This window comes from Brachyhypopomus gauderio, unplaced genomic scaffold (assembly GCF_052324685.1).
Source record: "Brachyhypopomus gauderio isolate BG-103 unplaced genomic scaffold, BGAUD_0.2 sc94, whole genome shotgun sequence".
NCBI classification, from domain to species: domain Eukaryota; kingdom Metazoa; phylum Chordata; class Actinopteri; order Gymnotiformes; family Hypopomidae; genus Brachyhypopomus; species Brachyhypopomus gauderio.
The window spans coordinates 382,452-395,770 of record NW_027506915.1 but is presented as its reverse complement, the minus strand read 5'-3'; the positions used below and the strand labels follow the sequence as shown (position 1 = coordinate 395,770).

Genomic DNA, 13,319 nt, shown 5'->3' with positions numbered 1-13,319 from the left:
CATGTAAAGGCCTTCATCCATTAGCATAACATCGCTGTCCCTGATGGTCTAGTGGCTAGGATTCGGCGCTCTCACCGCCGCGGCCCGGGTTCGATTCCCGGTCAGGGAAAACAGAAAACTTTTTGCTCATCATGACATTAAAGGCAGTAATATCCTGGAAAAAAAGAAGCTTCCTTCGAACCGGATTTGAACCGGTGGCCTAAGGATTGCTGCTTTAACCTCTACAGTCCTCCGCTCTACCATCTGAGCTACCGAAGGATTCTGACGCACATGCAGCATAGATCCAGAAACAAGGACGTTGACAAAGATACCAGTTCGGTTGTGGCTTTTTCAACTCTTTAAGGTCCACCAAAGAGGAAACCTCACACTGTACCAGTTGGACATGTAGAGCTACCAACACGTATGTCTGTTAACAACATTGGCATGCGTACTGCATTTTGGACACGTGGATGGTAAAAGGCCACGGGTTGGTCCCACCAATGGTTAGAACAATTTGAATTGCTTTTTGAGAAAATCTATTGTGATGTCACATAGAGAGAGAGAGAAAGGAAAGGCTGAGTGGCTTTAATTGGTGTTTTTTTTTGTCATCATTAACAAGGACATAGACAAAAGAATTAATGACAAGGAAGTCACAGGTAGGCAGACGTAAAGCTGGAAGTTCAGCTTAATCCAAAAGCCTGCCTGACGATGAGTGAACGGTGCTCAAGAGCTGACGGTCATGTAAAGTTCAACACCTGAACAGGGACTTGAACCCTGGACCCTCAGATTAAAAGTCTGATGCTCTACCGACTGAGCTATCCAGGCTACGTTTAGCCTTGCTCTGTGATTCAGAACATGTCCAGATATTCTTGACCTCTGACATGGGAAGCATTTGACAGTCTTGACACAAAAAGGTCCACATGTTCTGGTGTGGTCACGAATAACCCACATTCTGGTCTTTCTTCACTCATGAATAACGGCCAGCCAGAACTCATGTAAAGGCCTTCATCCATTAGCATAACATCGCTGTCCCTGATGGTCTAGTGGCTAGGATTCGGCGCTCTCACCGCCGCGGCCCGGGTTCGATTCCCGGTCAGGGAAAACAGAAAACTTTTTGCTCATCATGACATTAAAGGCAGTAATATCCTGGAAAAAAAAGAAGCTTCCTTCGAACCGGATTTGAACCGGTGGCCTAAGGATTGCTGCTTTAACCTCTACAGTCCTCCGCTCTACCATCTGAGCTACCGAAGGATTCTGACGCACATGCAGCATAGATCCAGAAACAAGGACGTTGACAAAGATACCAGTTCGGTTGTGGCTTTTTCAACTCTTTAAGGTCCACCAAAGAGGAAACCTCACACTGTACCAGTTGGACATGTAGAGCTACCAACACGTATGTCTGTTAACAACATTGGCATGCGTACTGCATTTTGGACACGTGGATGGTAAAAGGCCACGGGTTGGTCCCACCAATGGTTAGAACAATTTGAATTGCTTTTTGAGAAAATCTATTGTGATGTCACATAGAGAGAGAGAGAAAGGAAAGGCTGAGTGGCTTTAATTGGTGTTTTTTTTTGTCATCATTAACAAGGACATAGACAAAAGAATTAATGACAAGGAAGTCACAGGTAGGCAGACGTAAAGCTGGAAGTTCAGCTTAATCCAAAAGCCTGCCTGACGATGAGTGAACGGTGCTCAAGAGCTGACGGTCATGTAAAGTTCAACGCCTGAACAGGGACTTGAACCCTGGACCCTCAGATTAAAAGTCTGATGCTCTACCGACTGAGCTATCCAGGCTACGTTTAGCCTTGCTCTGTGATTCAGAACATGTCCAGATATTCTTGACCTCTGACATGGGAAGCATTTGACAGTCTTGACACAAAAAGGTCCACATGTTCTGGTGTGGTCACGAATAACCCACATTCTGGTCTTTCTTCACTCATGAATAACGGCCAGCCAGAACTCATGTAAAGGCCTTCATCCATTAGCATAACATCGCTGTCCCTGATGGTCTAGTGGCTAGGATTCGGCGCTCTCACCGCCGCGGCCCGGGTTCGATTCCCGGTCAGGGAAAACAGAAAACTTTTTGCTCATCATGACATTAAAGGCAGTAATATCCTGGAAAAAAAAGAAGCTTCCTTCGAACCGGATTTGAACCGGTGGCCTAAGGATTGCTGCTTTAACCTCTACAGTCCTCCGCTCTACCATCTGAGCTACCGAAGGATTCTGACTCACATGCAGCATAGATCCAGAAACAAGGACGTTGACAAAGATACCAGTTTGGTTGTGGCTTTTTCAACTCTTTAAGGTCCACCAAAGAGGAAACCTCACACTGTACCAGTTGGACATGTAGAGCTACCAACACGTATGTCTGTTAACAACATTGGCATGCGTACTGCATTTTGGACACGTGGATGGTAAAAGGCCACGGGTTGGTCCCACCAATGGTTAGAACAATTTGAATTGCTTTTTGAGAAAATCTATTGTGATGTCACATAGAGAGAGAGAGAAAGGAAAGGCTGAGTGGCTTTAATTGGTGTTTTTTTGTCATCATTAACAAGGACATAGACAAAATAATTAATGACAAGGAAGTCACAGGTAGGCAGACGTAAAGCTGGAAGTTCAGCTTAATCCAAAAGCCTGCCTGACGATGAGTGAACGGTGCTCAAGAGCTGACGGTCATGTAAAGTTCAATGCCTGAACAGGGACTTGAACCCTGGACACTCAGATTAAAAGTCTGATGCTCTACCAACTGAGCTATCCAGGCTACGTTTAGCCTTGCTCTGTGATTCAGAACATGTCCAGATATTCTTGACCTCTGACATGGGAAGCATTTGACAGTCTTGACACAAAAAGGTCCACATGTTCTGGTGTGGTCACGAATAACCCACATTCTGGTCTTTCTTCACTCATGAATAACGGCCAGCCAGAACTCATGTAAAGGCCTTCATCCATTAGCATAACATCGCTGTCCCTGATGGTCTAGTGGCTAGGATTCGGCGCTCTCACCGCCGCGGCCCGGGTTCGATTCCCGGTCAGGGAAAACAGAAAACTTTTTGCTCATCATGACATTAAAGGCAGTAATATCCTGGAAAAAAAAGAAGCTTCCTTCGAACCGGATTTGAACCGGTGGCCTAAGGATTGCTGCTTTAACCTCTACAGTCCTCCGCTCTACCATCTGAGCTACCGAAGGATTCTGACGCACATGCAGCATAGATCCAGAAACAAGGACGTTGACAAAGATACCAGTTCGGTTGTGGCTTTTTCAACTCTTTAAGGTCCACCAAAGAGGAAACCTCACACTGTACCAGTTGGACATGTAGAGCTACCAACACGTATGTCTGTTAACAACATTGGCATGCGTACTGCATTTTGGACACGTGGATGGTAAAAGGCCACGGGTTGGTCCCACCAATGGTTAGAACAATTTGAATTGCTTTTTGAGAAAATCTATTGTGATGTCACATAGAGAGAGAGAGAAAGGAAAGGCTGAGTGGCTTTAATTGGTGTTTTTTTTTGTCATCATTAACAAGGACATAGACAAAAGAATTAATGACAAGGAAGTCACAGGTAGGCAGACGTAAAGCTGGAAGTTCAGCTTAATCCAAAAGCCTGCCTGACGATGAGTGAACGGTGCTCAAGAGCTGACGGTCATGTAAAGTTCAACACCTGAACAGGGACTTGAACCCTGGACCCTCAGATTAAAAGTCTGATGCTCTACCGACTGAGCTATCCAGGCTACGTTTAGCCTTGCTCTGTGATTCAGAACATGTCCAGATATTCTTGACCTCTGACATGGGAAGCATTTGACAGTCTTGACACAAAAAGGTCCACATGTTCTGGTGTGGTCACGAATAACCCACATTCTGGTCTTTCTTCACTCATGAATAACGGCCAGCCAGAACTCATGTAAAGGCCTTCATCCATTAGCATAACATCGCTGTCCCTGATGGTCTAGTGGCTAGGATTCGGCGCTCTCACCGCCGCGGCCCGGGTTCGATTCCCGGTCAGGGAAAACAGAAAACTTTTTGCTCATCATGACATTAAAGGCAGTAATATCCTGGAAAAAAAAGAAGCTTCCTTCGAACCGGATTTGAACCGGTGGCCTAAGGATTGCTGCTTTAACCTCTACAGTCCTCCGCTCTACCATCTGAGCTACCGAAGGATTCTGACGCACATGCAGCATAGATCCAGAAACAAGGACGTTGACAAAGATACCAGTTCGGTTGTGGCTTTTTCAACTCTTTAAGGTCCACCAAAGAGGAAACCTCACACTGTACCAGTTGGACATGTAGAGCTACCAACACGTATGTCTGTTAACAACATTGGCATGCGTACTGCATTTTGGACACATGGATGGTAAAAGGCCACGGGTTGGTCCCACCAATGGTTAGAACAATTTGAATTGCTTTTTGAGAAAATCTATTGTGATGTCACATAGAGAGAGAGAGAAAGGAAAGGCTGAGTGGCTTTAATTGTTGTTTTTTTTGTCATCATTAACAAGGACATAGACAAAATAATTAATGACAAGGAAGTCACAGGTAGGCAGACGTAAAGCTGGAAGTTCAGCTTAATCCAAAAGCCTGCCTGACGATGAGTGAACGGTGCTCAAGAGCTGACGGTCATGTAAAGTTCAACGCCTGAACAGGGACTTGAACCCTGGACCCTCAGATTAAAAGTCTGATGCTCTACCGACTGAGCTATCCAGGCTACGTTTAGCCTTGCTCTGTGATTCAGAACATGTCCAGATATTCTTGACCTCTGACATGGGAAGCATTTGACAGTCTTGACACAAAAAGGTCCACATGTTCTGGTGTGGTCACGAATAACCCACATTCTGGTCTTTCTTCACTCATGAATAACTGCCAGCCAGAACTCATGTAAAGGCCTTCATCCATTAGCATAACATCGCTGTCCCTGATGGTCTAGTGGCTAGGATTCGGCGCTCTCACCGCCGCGGCCCGGGTTCGATTCCCGGTCAGGGAAAACAGAAAACTTTTTGCTCATCATGACATTAAAGGCAGTAATATCCTGGAAAAAAAAGAAGCTTCCTTCGAACCGGATTTGAACCGGTGGCCTAAGGATTGCTGCTTTAACCTCTACAGTCCTCCGCTCAACCATCTGAGCTACCGAAGGATTCTGACGCACATGCAGCATAGATCCAGAAACAAGGATGTTGACAAAGATACCAGTTCGGTTGTGGCTTTTTCAACTCTTTAGGGTCCACCAAAGAGGAAACCTCACACTGTACCAGTTGGACATGTAGAGCTACCAACACGTATGTCTGTTAACAACATTGGCATGCGTACTGCATTTTGGACACGTGGATGGTAAAAGGCCACGGGTTGGTCCCACCAATGGTTAGAACAATTTGAATTGCTTTTTGAGAAAATCTATTGTGATGTCACATAGAGAGAGAGAGAAAGGAAAAGCTGAGTGGCTTTAATTGTTGTTTTTTTGTCATCATTAACAAGGACATAGACAAAATAATTAATGACAAGGAAGTCACATGTAGGCAGACGTAAAGCTGGAAGTTCAGCTTAATCCAAAAGCCTGCCTGACGATGACTGAACGGTGCTCAAGAGCTGACGGTCATGTAAAGTTCAACGCCTGAACAGGGACTTGAACGCTGGACCCTCAGATTAAAAGTCTGATGCTCTACCGACTGAGCTATCCAGGCTACGTTTAGCTTTGCTCTGTGATTCAGAACATGTCCAGATATTCTTGACCTCTGACATGGGAAGCATTTGACAGTCTTGACACAAAAAGGTCCACATGTTCTGGTGTGGTCACGAATAACCCACATTCTGGTCTTTCTTCACTCATGAATAACGGCCAGCCAGAACTCATGTAAAGGCCTTCATCCATTAGCATAACATCGCTGTCCCTGATGGTCTAGTGGCTAGGATTCGGCGCTCTCACCGCCGCGGCCCGGGTTCGATTCCCGGTCAGGGAAAACAGAAAACTTTTTGCTCATCATGACATTAAAGGCAGTAATATCCTGGAAAAAAAAGAAGCTTCCTTCGAACCGGATTTGAACCGGTGGCCTAAGGATTGCTGCTTTAACCTCTACAGTCCTCCGCTCTACCATCTGAGCTACCGAAGGATTCTGACGCACATGCAGCATAGATCCAGAAACAAGGACGTTGACAAAGATACCAGTTCGGTTGTGGCTTTTTCAACTCTTTAAGGTCCACCAAAGAGGAAACCTCACACTGTACCAGTTGGACATGTAGAGCTACCAACACGTATGTCTGTTAACAACATTGGCATGCGTACTGCATTTTGGACACGTGGATGGTAAAAGGCCACGGGTTGGTCCCACCAATGGTTAGAACAATTTGAATTGCTTTTTGAGAAAATCTATTGTGATGTCACATAGAGAGAGAGAGAAAGGAAAGGCTGAGTGGCTTTAATTGGTGTTTTTTTTTGTCATCATTAACAAGGACATAGACAAAAGAATTAATGACAAGGAAGTCACAGGTAGGCAGACGTAAAGCTGGAAGTTCAGCTTAATCCAAAAGCCTGCCTGACGATGAGTGAACGGTGCTCAAGAGCTGACGGTCATGTAAAGTTCAACACCTGAACAGGGACTTGAACCCTGGACCCTCAGATTAAAAGTCTGATGCTCTACCGACTGAGCTATCCAGGATACGTTTAGCCTTGCTCTGTGATTCAGAACATGTCCAGATATTCTTGACCTCTGACATGGGAAGCATTTGACAGTCTTGACACAAAAAGGTCCACATGTTCTGGTGTGGTCACGAATAACCCACATTCTGGTCTTTCTTCACTCATGAATAACGGCCAGCCAGAACTCATGTAAAGGCCTTCATCCATTAGCATAACATCGCTGTCCCTGATGGTCTAGTGGCTAGGATTCGGCGCTCTCACCGCCGTGGCCCGGGTTCGATTCCCGGTCAGGGAAAACAGAAAACTTTTTGCTCATCATGACATTAAAGGCAGTAATATCCTGGAAAAAAAAGAAGCTTCCTTCGAACCGGATTTGAACCGGTGGCCTAAGGATTGCTGCTTTAACCTCTACAGTCCTCCGCTCTACCATCTGAGCTACCGAAGGATTCTGACGCACATGCAGCATAGATCCAGAAACAAGGACGTTGACAAAGATACCAGTTCGGTTGTGGCTTTTTCAACTCTTTAAGGTCCACCAAAGAGGAAACCTCACACTGTACCAGTTGGACATGTAGAGCTACCAACACGTATGTCTGTTAACAACATTGGCATGCGTACTGCATTTTGGACACGTGGATGGTAAAAGGCCACGGGTTGGTCCCACCAATGGTTAGAACAATTTGAATTGCTTTTTGAGAAAATCTATTGTGATGTCACATAGAGAGAGAGAGAAAGGAAAGGCTGAGTGGCTTTAATTGTTGTTTTTTTTGTCATCATTAACAAGGACATAGACAAAATAATTAATGACAAGGAAGTCACAGGTAGGCAGACGTAAAGCTGGAAGTTCAGCTTAATCCAAAAGCCTGCCTGACGATGAGTGAACGGTGCTCAAGAGCTGACGGTCATGTAAAGTTCAACGCCTGAACAGGGACTTGAACCCTGGACCCTCAGATTAAAAGTCTGATGCTCTACCGACTGAGCTATCCAGGCTACGTTTAGCCTTGCTCTGTGATTCAGAACATGTCCAGATATTCTTGACCTCTGACATGGGAAGCATTTGACAGTCTTGACACAAAAAGGTCCACATGTTCTGGTGTGGTCACGAATAACCCACATTCTGGTCTTTCTTCACTCATGAATAACTGCCAGCCAGAACTCATGTAAAGGCCTTCATCCATTAGCATAACATCGCTGTCCCTGATGGTCTAGTGGCTAGGATTCGGCGCTCTCACCACCGCGGCCCGGGTTCGATTCCCGGTCAGGGAAAACAGAAAACTTTTTGCTCATCATGACATTAAAGGCAGTAATATCCTGGAAAAAAAAGAAGCTTCCTTCGAACCGGATTTGAACCGGTGGCCTAAGGATTGCTGCTTTAACCTCTACAGTCCTCCGCTCTACCATCTGAGCTACCGAAGGATTCTGACGCACATGCAGCATAGATCCAGAAACAAGGATGTTGACAAAGATACCAGTTCGGTTGTGGCTTTTTCAACTCTTTAGGGTCCACCAAAGAGGAAACCTCACACTGTACCAGTTGGACATGTAGAGCTACCAACACGTATGTCTGTTAACAACATTGGCATGCGTACTGCATTTTGGACACGTGGATGGTAAAAGGCCACGGGTTGGTCCCACCAATGGTTAGAACAATTTGAATTGCTTTTTGAGAAAATCTATTGTGATGTCACATAGAGAGAGAGAGAAAGGAAAGGCTGAGTGGCTTTAATTGGTGTTTTTTTGTCATCATTAACAAGGACATAGACAAAATAATTAATGACAAGGAAGTCACAGGTAGGCAGACGTAAAGCTGGAAGTTCAGCTTAATCCAAAAGCCTGCCTGACGATGAGTGAACGGTGCTCAAGAGCTGACGGTCATGTAAAGTTCAATGCCTGAACAGGGACTTGAACCCTGGACACTCAGATTAAAAGTCAGATGCTCTACCAACTGAGCTATCCAGGCTACGTTTAGCCTTGCTCTGTGATTCAGAACATGTCCAGATATTCTTGACCTCTGACATGGGAAGCATTTGACAGTCTTGACACAAAAAGGTCCACATGTTCTGGTGTGGTCACGAATAACCCACATTCTGGTCTTTCTTCACTCATGAATAACGGCCAGCCAGAACTCATGTAAAGGCCTTCATCCATTAGCATAACATTGCTGTCCCTGATGGTCTAGTGGCTAGGATTCGGCGCTCTCACCGCCGCGGCCCGGGTTCGATTCCCGGTCAGGGAAAACAGAAAACTTTTTGCTCATCATGACATTAAAGGCAGTAATATCCTGGAAAAAAAAGAAGCTTCCTTCGAACCGGATTTGAACCGGTGGCCTAAGGATTGCTGCTTTAACCTCTACAGTCCTCCGCTCTACCATCTGAGCTACCGAAGGATTCTGACGCACATGCAGCATAGATCCAGAAACAAGGACGTTGACAAAGATACCAGTTCGGTTGTGGCTTTTTCAACTCTTTAAGGTCCACCAAAGAGGAAACCTCACACTGTACCAGTTGGACATGTAGAGCTACCAACACGTATGTCTGTTAACAACATTGGCATGCGTACTGCATTTTGGACACGTGGATGGTAAAAGGCCACGGGTTGGTCCCACCAATGGTTAGAACAATTTGAATTGCTTTTTGAGAAAATCTATTGTGATGTCACATAGAGAGAGAGAGAAAGGAAAGGCTGAGTGGCTTTAATTGGTGTTTTTTTTTGTCATCATTAACAAGGACATAGACAAAAGAATTAATGACAAGGAAGTCACAGGTAGGCAGACGTAAAGCTGGAAGTTCAGCTTAATCCAAAAGCCTGCCTGACGATGAGTGAACGGTGCTCAAGAGCTGACGGTCATGTAAAGTTCAACACCTGAACAGGGACTTGAACCCTGGACCCTCAGATTAAAAGTCTGATGCTCTACCGACTGAGCTATCCAGGCTACGTTTAGCCTTGCTCTGTGATTCAGAACATGTCCAGATATTCTTGACCTCTGACATGGGAAGCATTTGACAGTCTTGACACAAAAAGGTCCACATGTTCTGGTGTGGTCACGAATAACCCACATTCTGGTCTTTCTTCACTCATGAATAACGGCCAGCCAGAACTCATGTAAAGGCCTTCATCCATTAGCATAACATCGCTGTCCCTGATGGTCTAGTGGCTAGGATTCGGTGCTCTCACCGCCGCGGCCCGGGTTCGATTCCCGGTCAGGGAAAACAGAAAACTTTTTGCTCATCATGACATTAAAGGCAGTAATATCCTGGAAAAAAAAGAAGCTTCCTTCGAACCGGATTTGAACCGGTGGCCTAAGGATTGCTGCTTTAACCTCTACAGTCCTCCGCTCTACCATCTGAGCTACCGAAGGATTCTGACGCACATGCAGCATAGATCCAGAAACAAGGACGTTGACAAAGATACCAGTTCGGTTGTGGCTTTTTCAACTCTTTAAGGTCCACCAAAGAGGAAACCTCACACTGTACCAGTTGGACATGTAGAGCTACCAACACGTATGTCTGTTAACAACATTGGCATGCGTACTGCATTTTGGACACGTGGATGGTAAAAGGCCACGGGTTGGTCCCACCAATGGTTAGAACAATTTGAATTGCTTTTTGAGAAAATCTATTGTGATGTCACATAGAGAGAGAGAGAAAGGAAAGGCTGAGTGGCTTTAATTGGTGTTTTTTTTTGTCATCATTAACAAGGACATAGACAAAAGAATTAATGACAAGGAAGTCACAGGTAGGCAGACGTAAAGCTGGAAGTTCAGCTTAATCCAAAAGCCTGCCTGACGATGAGTGAACGGTGCTCAAGAGCTGACGGTCATGTAAAGTTCAACGCCTGAACAGGGACTTGAACCCTGGACCCTCAGATTAAAAGTCTGATGCTCTACCGACTGAGCTATCCAGGCTACGTTTAGCCTTGCTCTGTGATTCAGAACATGTCCAGATATTCTTGACCTCTGACATGGGAAGCATTTGACAGTCTTGACACAAAAAGGTCCACATGTTCTGGTGTGGTCACGAATAACCCACATTCTGGTCTTTCTTCACTCATGAATAACGGCCAGCCAGAACTCATGTAAAGGCCTTCATCCATTAGCATAACATCGCTGTCCCTGATGGTCTAGTGGCTAGGATTCGGCGCTCTCACCGCCGCGGCCCGGGTTCGATTCCCGGTCAGGGAAAACAGAAAACTTTTTGCTCATCATGACATTAAAGGCAGTAATATCCTGGAAAAAAAAGAAGCTTCCTTCGAACCGGATTTGAACCGGTGGCCTAAGGATTGCTGCTTTAACCTCTACAGTCCTCCGCTCTACCATCTGAGCTACCGAAGGATTCTGACTCACATGCAGCATAGATCCAGAAACAAGGACGTTGACAAAGATACCAGTTTGGTTGTGGCTTTTTCAACTCTTTAAGGTCCACCAAAGAGGAAACCTCACACTGTACCAGTTGGACATGTAGAGCTACCAACACGTATGTCTGTTAACAACATTGGCATGCGTACTGCATTTTGGACACGTGGATGGTAAAAGGCCACGGGTTGGTCCCACCAATGGTTAGAACAATTTGAATTGCTTTTTGAGAAAATCTATTGTGATGTCACATAGAGAGAGAGAGAAAGGAAAGGCTGAGTGGCTTTAATTGTTGTTTTTTTTGTCATCATTAACAAGGACATAGACAAAATAATTAATGACAAGGAAGTCACAGGTAGGCAGACGTAAAGCTGGAAGTTCAGCTTAATCCAAAAGCCTGCCTGACGATGAGTGAACGGTGCTCAAGAGCTGACGGTCATGTAAAGTTCAATGCCTGAACAGGGACTTGAACCCTGGACACTCAGATTAAAAGTCTGATGCTCTACCAACTGAGCTATCCAGGCTACGTTTAGCCTTGCTCTGTGATTCAGAACATGTCCAGATATTCTTGACCTCTGACATGGGAAGCATTTGACAGTCTTGACACAAAAAGGTCCACATGTTCTGGTGTGGTCACGAATAACCCACATTCTGGTCTTTCTTCACTCATGAATAACGGCCAGCCAGAACTCATGTAAAGGCCTTCATCCATTAGCATAACATCGCTGTCCCTGATGGTCTAGTGGCTAGGATTCGGCGCTCTCACCGCCGCGGCCCGGGTTCGATTCCCGGTCAGGGAAAACAGAAAACTTTTTGCTCATCATGACATTAAAGGCAGTAATATCCTGGAAAAAAAAGAAGCTTCCTTCGAACCGGATTTGAACCGGTGGCCTAAGGATTGCTGCTTTAACCTCTACAGTCCTCCGCTCTACCATCTGAGCTACCGAAGGATTCTGACGCACATGCAGCATAGATCCAGAAACAAGGACGTTGACAAAGATACCAGTTCGGTTGTGGCTTTTTCAACTCTTTAAGGTCCACCAAAGAGGAAACCTCACACTGTACCAGTTGGACATGTAGAGCTACCAACACGTATGTCTGTTAACAACATTGGCATGCGTACTGCATTTTGGACACGTGGATGGTAAAAGGCCACGGGTTGGTCCCACCAATGGTTAGAACAATTTGAATTGCTTTTTGAGAAAATCTATTGTGATGTCACATAGAGAGAGAGAGAAAGGAAAGGCTGAGTGGCTTTAATTGGTGTTTTTTTTTGTCATCATTAACAAGGACATAGACAAAAGAATTAATGACAAGGAAGTCACAGGTAGGCAGACGTAAAGCTGGAAGTTCAGCTTAATCCAAAAGCCTGCCTGACGATGAGTGAACGGTGCTCAAGAGCTGACGGTCATGTAAAGTTCAACACCTGAACAGGGACTTGAACCCTGGACCCTCAGATTAAAAGTCTGATGCTCTACCGACTGAGCTATCCAGGCTACGTTTAGCCTTGCTCTGTGATTCAGAACATGTCCAGATATTCTTGACCTCTGACATGGGAAGCATTTGACAGTCTTGACACAAAAAGGTCCACATGTTCTGGTGTGGTCACGAATAACCCACATTCTGGTCTTTCTTCACTCATGAATAACGGCCAGCCAGAACTCATGTAAAGGCCTTCATCCATTAGCATAACATCGCTGTCCCTGATGGTCTAGTGGCTAGGATTCGGCGCTCTCACCGCCGCGGCCCGGGTTCGATTCCCGGTCAGGGAAAACAGAAAACTTTTTGCTCATCATGACATTAAAGGCAGTAATATCCTGGAAAAAAAAGAAGCTTCCTTCGAACCGGATTTGAACCGGTGGCCTAAGGATTGCTGCTTTAACCTCTACAGTCCTCCGCTCTACCATCTGAGCTACCGAAGGATTCTGACGCACATGCAGCATAGATCCAGAAACAAGGACGTTGACAAAGATACCAGTTCGGTTGTGGCTTTTTCAACTCTTTAAGGTCCACCAAAGAGGAAACCTCACACTGTACCAGTTGGACATGTAGAGCTACCAACACGTATGTCTGTTAACAACATTGGCATGCGTACTGCATTTTGGACACATGGATGGTAAAAGGCCACGGGTTGGTCCCACCAATGGTTAGAACAATTTGAATTGCTTTTTGAGAAAATCTATTGTGATGTCACATAGAGAGAGAGAGAAAGGAAAGGCTGAGTGGCTTTAATTGTTGTTTTTTTTGTCATCATTAACAAGGACATAGACAAAATAATTAATGACAAGGAAGTCACAGGTAGGCAGACGTAAAGCTGGAAGTTCAGCTTAATCCAAAAGCCTGCCTGACGATGAGT

The 13,319-nt window shown here is 45.3% G+C and overlaps 36 non-coding genes across 36 annotated transcripts; 13 read left to right on the top strand and 23 right to left on the bottom strand.

The window, feature by feature from the left end:
- Positions 1 to 37: 37 nt before the first annotated feature.
- On the top strand, positions 38 to 109 carry trnae-cuc (transfer RNA glutamic acid (anticodon CUC)). Its single transcript has one exon. It is a non-coding gene; the product is annotated as a tRNA-Glu (tRNA).
- Positions 110 to 171: 62 nt separating this feature from the next.
- On the bottom strand, positions 172 to 258 carry trnay-gua (transfer RNA tyrosine (anticodon GUA)). Its single transcript is given in 2 exon segments — positions 172 to 207; positions 222 to 258. It is a non-coding gene; the product is annotated as a tRNA-Tyr (tRNA).
- A 473-nt stretch (positions 259 to 731) lies between these two features.
- trnak-uuu (transfer RNA lysine (anticodon UUU)) lies at positions 732 to 804 on the bottom strand. The gene has a single exon. It is a non-coding gene; the product is annotated as a tRNA-Lys (tRNA).
- Positions 805 to 1,008: 204 nt separating this feature from the next.
- On the top strand, positions 1,009 to 1,080 carry trnae-cuc (transfer RNA glutamic acid (anticodon CUC)). The gene has a single exon. It is a non-coding gene; the product is annotated as a tRNA-Glu (tRNA).
- A 63-nt stretch (positions 1,081 to 1,143) lies between these two features.
- On the bottom strand, positions 1,144 to 1,230 carry trnay-gua (transfer RNA tyrosine (anticodon GUA)). Its single transcript is given in 2 exon segments — positions 1,144 to 1,179; positions 1,194 to 1,230. It is a non-coding gene; the product is annotated as a tRNA-Tyr (tRNA).
- A 473-nt stretch (positions 1,231 to 1,703) lies between these two features.
- trnak-uuu (transfer RNA lysine (anticodon UUU)) lies at positions 1,704 to 1,776 on the bottom strand. Its single transcript has one exon. It is a non-coding gene; the product is annotated as a tRNA-Lys (tRNA).
- Positions 1,777 to 1,980: 204 nt separating this feature from the next.
- trnae-cuc (transfer RNA glutamic acid (anticodon CUC)) lies at positions 1,981 to 2,052 on the top strand. The gene has a single exon. It is a non-coding gene; the product is annotated as a tRNA-Glu (tRNA).
- Positions 2,053 to 2,115: 63 nt separating this feature from the next.
- On the bottom strand, positions 2,116 to 2,202 carry trnay-gua (transfer RNA tyrosine (anticodon GUA)). Its single transcript is given in 2 exon segments — positions 2,116 to 2,151; positions 2,166 to 2,202. It is a non-coding gene; the product is annotated as a tRNA-Tyr (tRNA).
- A 471-nt stretch (positions 2,203 to 2,673) lies between these two features.
- On the bottom strand, positions 2,674 to 2,746 carry trnak-uuu (transfer RNA lysine (anticodon UUU)). The gene has a single exon. It is a non-coding gene; the product is annotated as a tRNA-Lys (tRNA).
- Positions 2,747 to 2,950: 204 nt separating this feature from the next.
- On the top strand, positions 2,951 to 3,022 carry trnae-cuc (transfer RNA glutamic acid (anticodon CUC)). The gene has a single exon. It is a non-coding gene; the product is annotated as a tRNA-Glu (tRNA).
- A 63-nt stretch (positions 3,023 to 3,085) lies between these two features.
- Positions 3,086 to 3,172, bottom strand: trnay-gua (transfer RNA tyrosine (anticodon GUA)). Its single transcript is given in 2 exon segments — positions 3,086 to 3,121; positions 3,136 to 3,172. It is a non-coding gene; the product is annotated as a tRNA-Tyr (tRNA).
- Positions 3,173 to 3,645: 473 nt separating this feature from the next.
- Positions 3,646 to 3,718, bottom strand: trnak-uuu (transfer RNA lysine (anticodon UUU)). Its single transcript has one exon. It is a non-coding gene; the product is annotated as a tRNA-Lys (tRNA).
- Positions 3,719 to 3,922: 204 nt separating this feature from the next.
- On the top strand, positions 3,923 to 3,994 carry trnae-cuc (transfer RNA glutamic acid (anticodon CUC)). The gene has a single exon. It is a non-coding gene; the product is annotated as a tRNA-Glu (tRNA).
- A 63-nt stretch (positions 3,995 to 4,057) lies between these two features.
- trnay-gua (transfer RNA tyrosine (anticodon GUA)) lies at positions 4,058 to 4,144 on the bottom strand. Its single transcript is given in 2 exon segments — positions 4,058 to 4,093; positions 4,108 to 4,144. It is a non-coding gene; the product is annotated as a tRNA-Tyr (tRNA).
- A 472-nt stretch (positions 4,145 to 4,616) lies between these two features.
- On the bottom strand, positions 4,617 to 4,689 carry trnak-uuu (transfer RNA lysine (anticodon UUU)). The gene has a single exon. It is a non-coding gene; the product is annotated as a tRNA-Lys (tRNA).
- Positions 4,690 to 4,893: 204 nt separating this feature from the next.
- Positions 4,894 to 4,965, top strand: trnae-cuc (transfer RNA glutamic acid (anticodon CUC)). Its single transcript has one exon. It is a non-coding gene; the product is annotated as a tRNA-Glu (tRNA).
- An 898-nt stretch (positions 4,966 to 5,863) lies between these two features.
- On the top strand, positions 5,864 to 5,935 carry trnae-cuc (transfer RNA glutamic acid (anticodon CUC)). The gene has a single exon. It is a non-coding gene; the product is annotated as a tRNA-Glu (tRNA).
- Positions 5,936 to 5,998: 63 nt separating this feature from the next.
- On the bottom strand, positions 5,999 to 6,085 carry trnay-gua (transfer RNA tyrosine (anticodon GUA)). Its single transcript is given in 2 exon segments — positions 5,999 to 6,034; positions 6,049 to 6,085. It is a non-coding gene; the product is annotated as a tRNA-Tyr (tRNA).
- Positions 6,086 to 6,835: 750 nt separating this feature from the next.
- trnae-cuc (transfer RNA glutamic acid (anticodon CUC)) lies at positions 6,836 to 6,907 on the top strand. Its single transcript has one exon. It is a non-coding gene; the product is annotated as a tRNA-Glu (tRNA).
- A 63-nt stretch (positions 6,908 to 6,970) lies between these two features.
- trnay-gua (transfer RNA tyrosine (anticodon GUA)) lies at positions 6,971 to 7,057 on the bottom strand. Its single transcript is given in 2 exon segments — positions 6,971 to 7,006; positions 7,021 to 7,057. It is a non-coding gene; the product is annotated as a tRNA-Tyr (tRNA).
- Positions 7,058 to 7,529: 472 nt separating this feature from the next.
- On the bottom strand, positions 7,530 to 7,602 carry trnak-uuu (transfer RNA lysine (anticodon UUU)). Its single transcript has one exon. It is a non-coding gene; the product is annotated as a tRNA-Lys (tRNA).
- Positions 7,603 to 7,941: 339 nt separating this feature from the next.
- Positions 7,942 to 8,028, bottom strand: trnay-gua (transfer RNA tyrosine (anticodon GUA)). The gene is given in 2 exon segments: positions 7,942 to 7,977; positions 7,992 to 8,028. It is a non-coding gene; the product is annotated as a tRNA-Tyr (tRNA).
- Positions 8,029 to 8,776: 748 nt separating this feature from the next.
- Positions 8,777 to 8,848, top strand: trnae-cuc (transfer RNA glutamic acid (anticodon CUC)). Its single transcript has one exon. It is a non-coding gene; the product is annotated as a tRNA-Glu (tRNA).
- A 63-nt stretch (positions 8,849 to 8,911) lies between these two features.
- Positions 8,912 to 8,998, bottom strand: trnay-gua (transfer RNA tyrosine (anticodon GUA)). Its single transcript is given in 2 exon segments — positions 8,912 to 8,947; positions 8,962 to 8,998. It is a non-coding gene; the product is annotated as a tRNA-Tyr (tRNA).
- Positions 8,999 to 9,471: 473 nt separating this feature from the next.
- trnak-uuu (transfer RNA lysine (anticodon UUU)) lies at positions 9,472 to 9,544 on the bottom strand. The gene has a single exon. It is a non-coding gene; the product is annotated as a tRNA-Lys (tRNA).
- Positions 9,545 to 9,748: 204 nt separating this feature from the next.
- On the top strand, positions 9,749 to 9,820 carry trnae-cuc (transfer RNA glutamic acid (anticodon CUC)). Its single transcript has one exon. It is a non-coding gene; the product is annotated as a tRNA-Glu (tRNA).
- A 63-nt stretch (positions 9,821 to 9,883) lies between these two features.
- trnay-gua (transfer RNA tyrosine (anticodon GUA)) lies at positions 9,884 to 9,970 on the bottom strand. Its single transcript is given in 2 exon segments — positions 9,884 to 9,919; positions 9,934 to 9,970. It is a non-coding gene; the product is annotated as a tRNA-Tyr (tRNA).
- A 473-nt stretch (positions 9,971 to 10,443) lies between these two features.
- trnak-uuu (transfer RNA lysine (anticodon UUU)) lies at positions 10,444 to 10,516 on the bottom strand. Its single transcript has one exon. It is a non-coding gene; the product is annotated as a tRNA-Lys (tRNA).
- A 204-nt stretch (positions 10,517 to 10,720) lies between these two features.
- trnae-cuc (transfer RNA glutamic acid (anticodon CUC)) lies at positions 10,721 to 10,792 on the top strand. The gene has a single exon. It is a non-coding gene; the product is annotated as a tRNA-Glu (tRNA).
- A 63-nt stretch (positions 10,793 to 10,855) lies between these two features.
- On the bottom strand, positions 10,856 to 10,942 carry trnay-gua (transfer RNA tyrosine (anticodon GUA)). Its single transcript is given in 2 exon segments — positions 10,856 to 10,891; positions 10,906 to 10,942. It is a non-coding gene; the product is annotated as a tRNA-Tyr (tRNA).
- Positions 10,943 to 11,414: 472 nt separating this feature from the next.
- trnak-uuu (transfer RNA lysine (anticodon UUU)) lies at positions 11,415 to 11,487 on the bottom strand. Its single transcript has one exon. It is a non-coding gene; the product is annotated as a tRNA-Lys (tRNA).
- Positions 11,488 to 11,691: 204 nt separating this feature from the next.
- Positions 11,692 to 11,763, top strand: trnae-cuc (transfer RNA glutamic acid (anticodon CUC)). The gene has a single exon. It is a non-coding gene; the product is annotated as a tRNA-Glu (tRNA).
- A 63-nt stretch (positions 11,764 to 11,826) lies between these two features.
- Positions 11,827 to 11,913, bottom strand: trnay-gua (transfer RNA tyrosine (anticodon GUA)). The gene is given in 2 exon segments: positions 11,827 to 11,862; positions 11,877 to 11,913. It is a non-coding gene; the product is annotated as a tRNA-Tyr (tRNA).
- A 473-nt stretch (positions 11,914 to 12,386) lies between these two features.
- Positions 12,387 to 12,459, bottom strand: trnak-uuu (transfer RNA lysine (anticodon UUU)). The gene has a single exon. It is a non-coding gene; the product is annotated as a tRNA-Lys (tRNA).
- A 204-nt stretch (positions 12,460 to 12,663) lies between these two features.
- trnae-cuc (transfer RNA glutamic acid (anticodon CUC)) lies at positions 12,664 to 12,735 on the top strand. The gene has a single exon. It is a non-coding gene; the product is annotated as a tRNA-Glu (tRNA).
- Positions 12,736 to 12,798: 63 nt separating this feature from the next.
- Positions 12,799 to 12,885, bottom strand: trnay-gua (transfer RNA tyrosine (anticodon GUA)). The gene is given in 2 exon segments: positions 12,799 to 12,834; positions 12,849 to 12,885. It is a non-coding gene; the product is annotated as a tRNA-Tyr (tRNA).
- Positions 12,886 to 13,319: the final 434 nt, after the last annotated feature.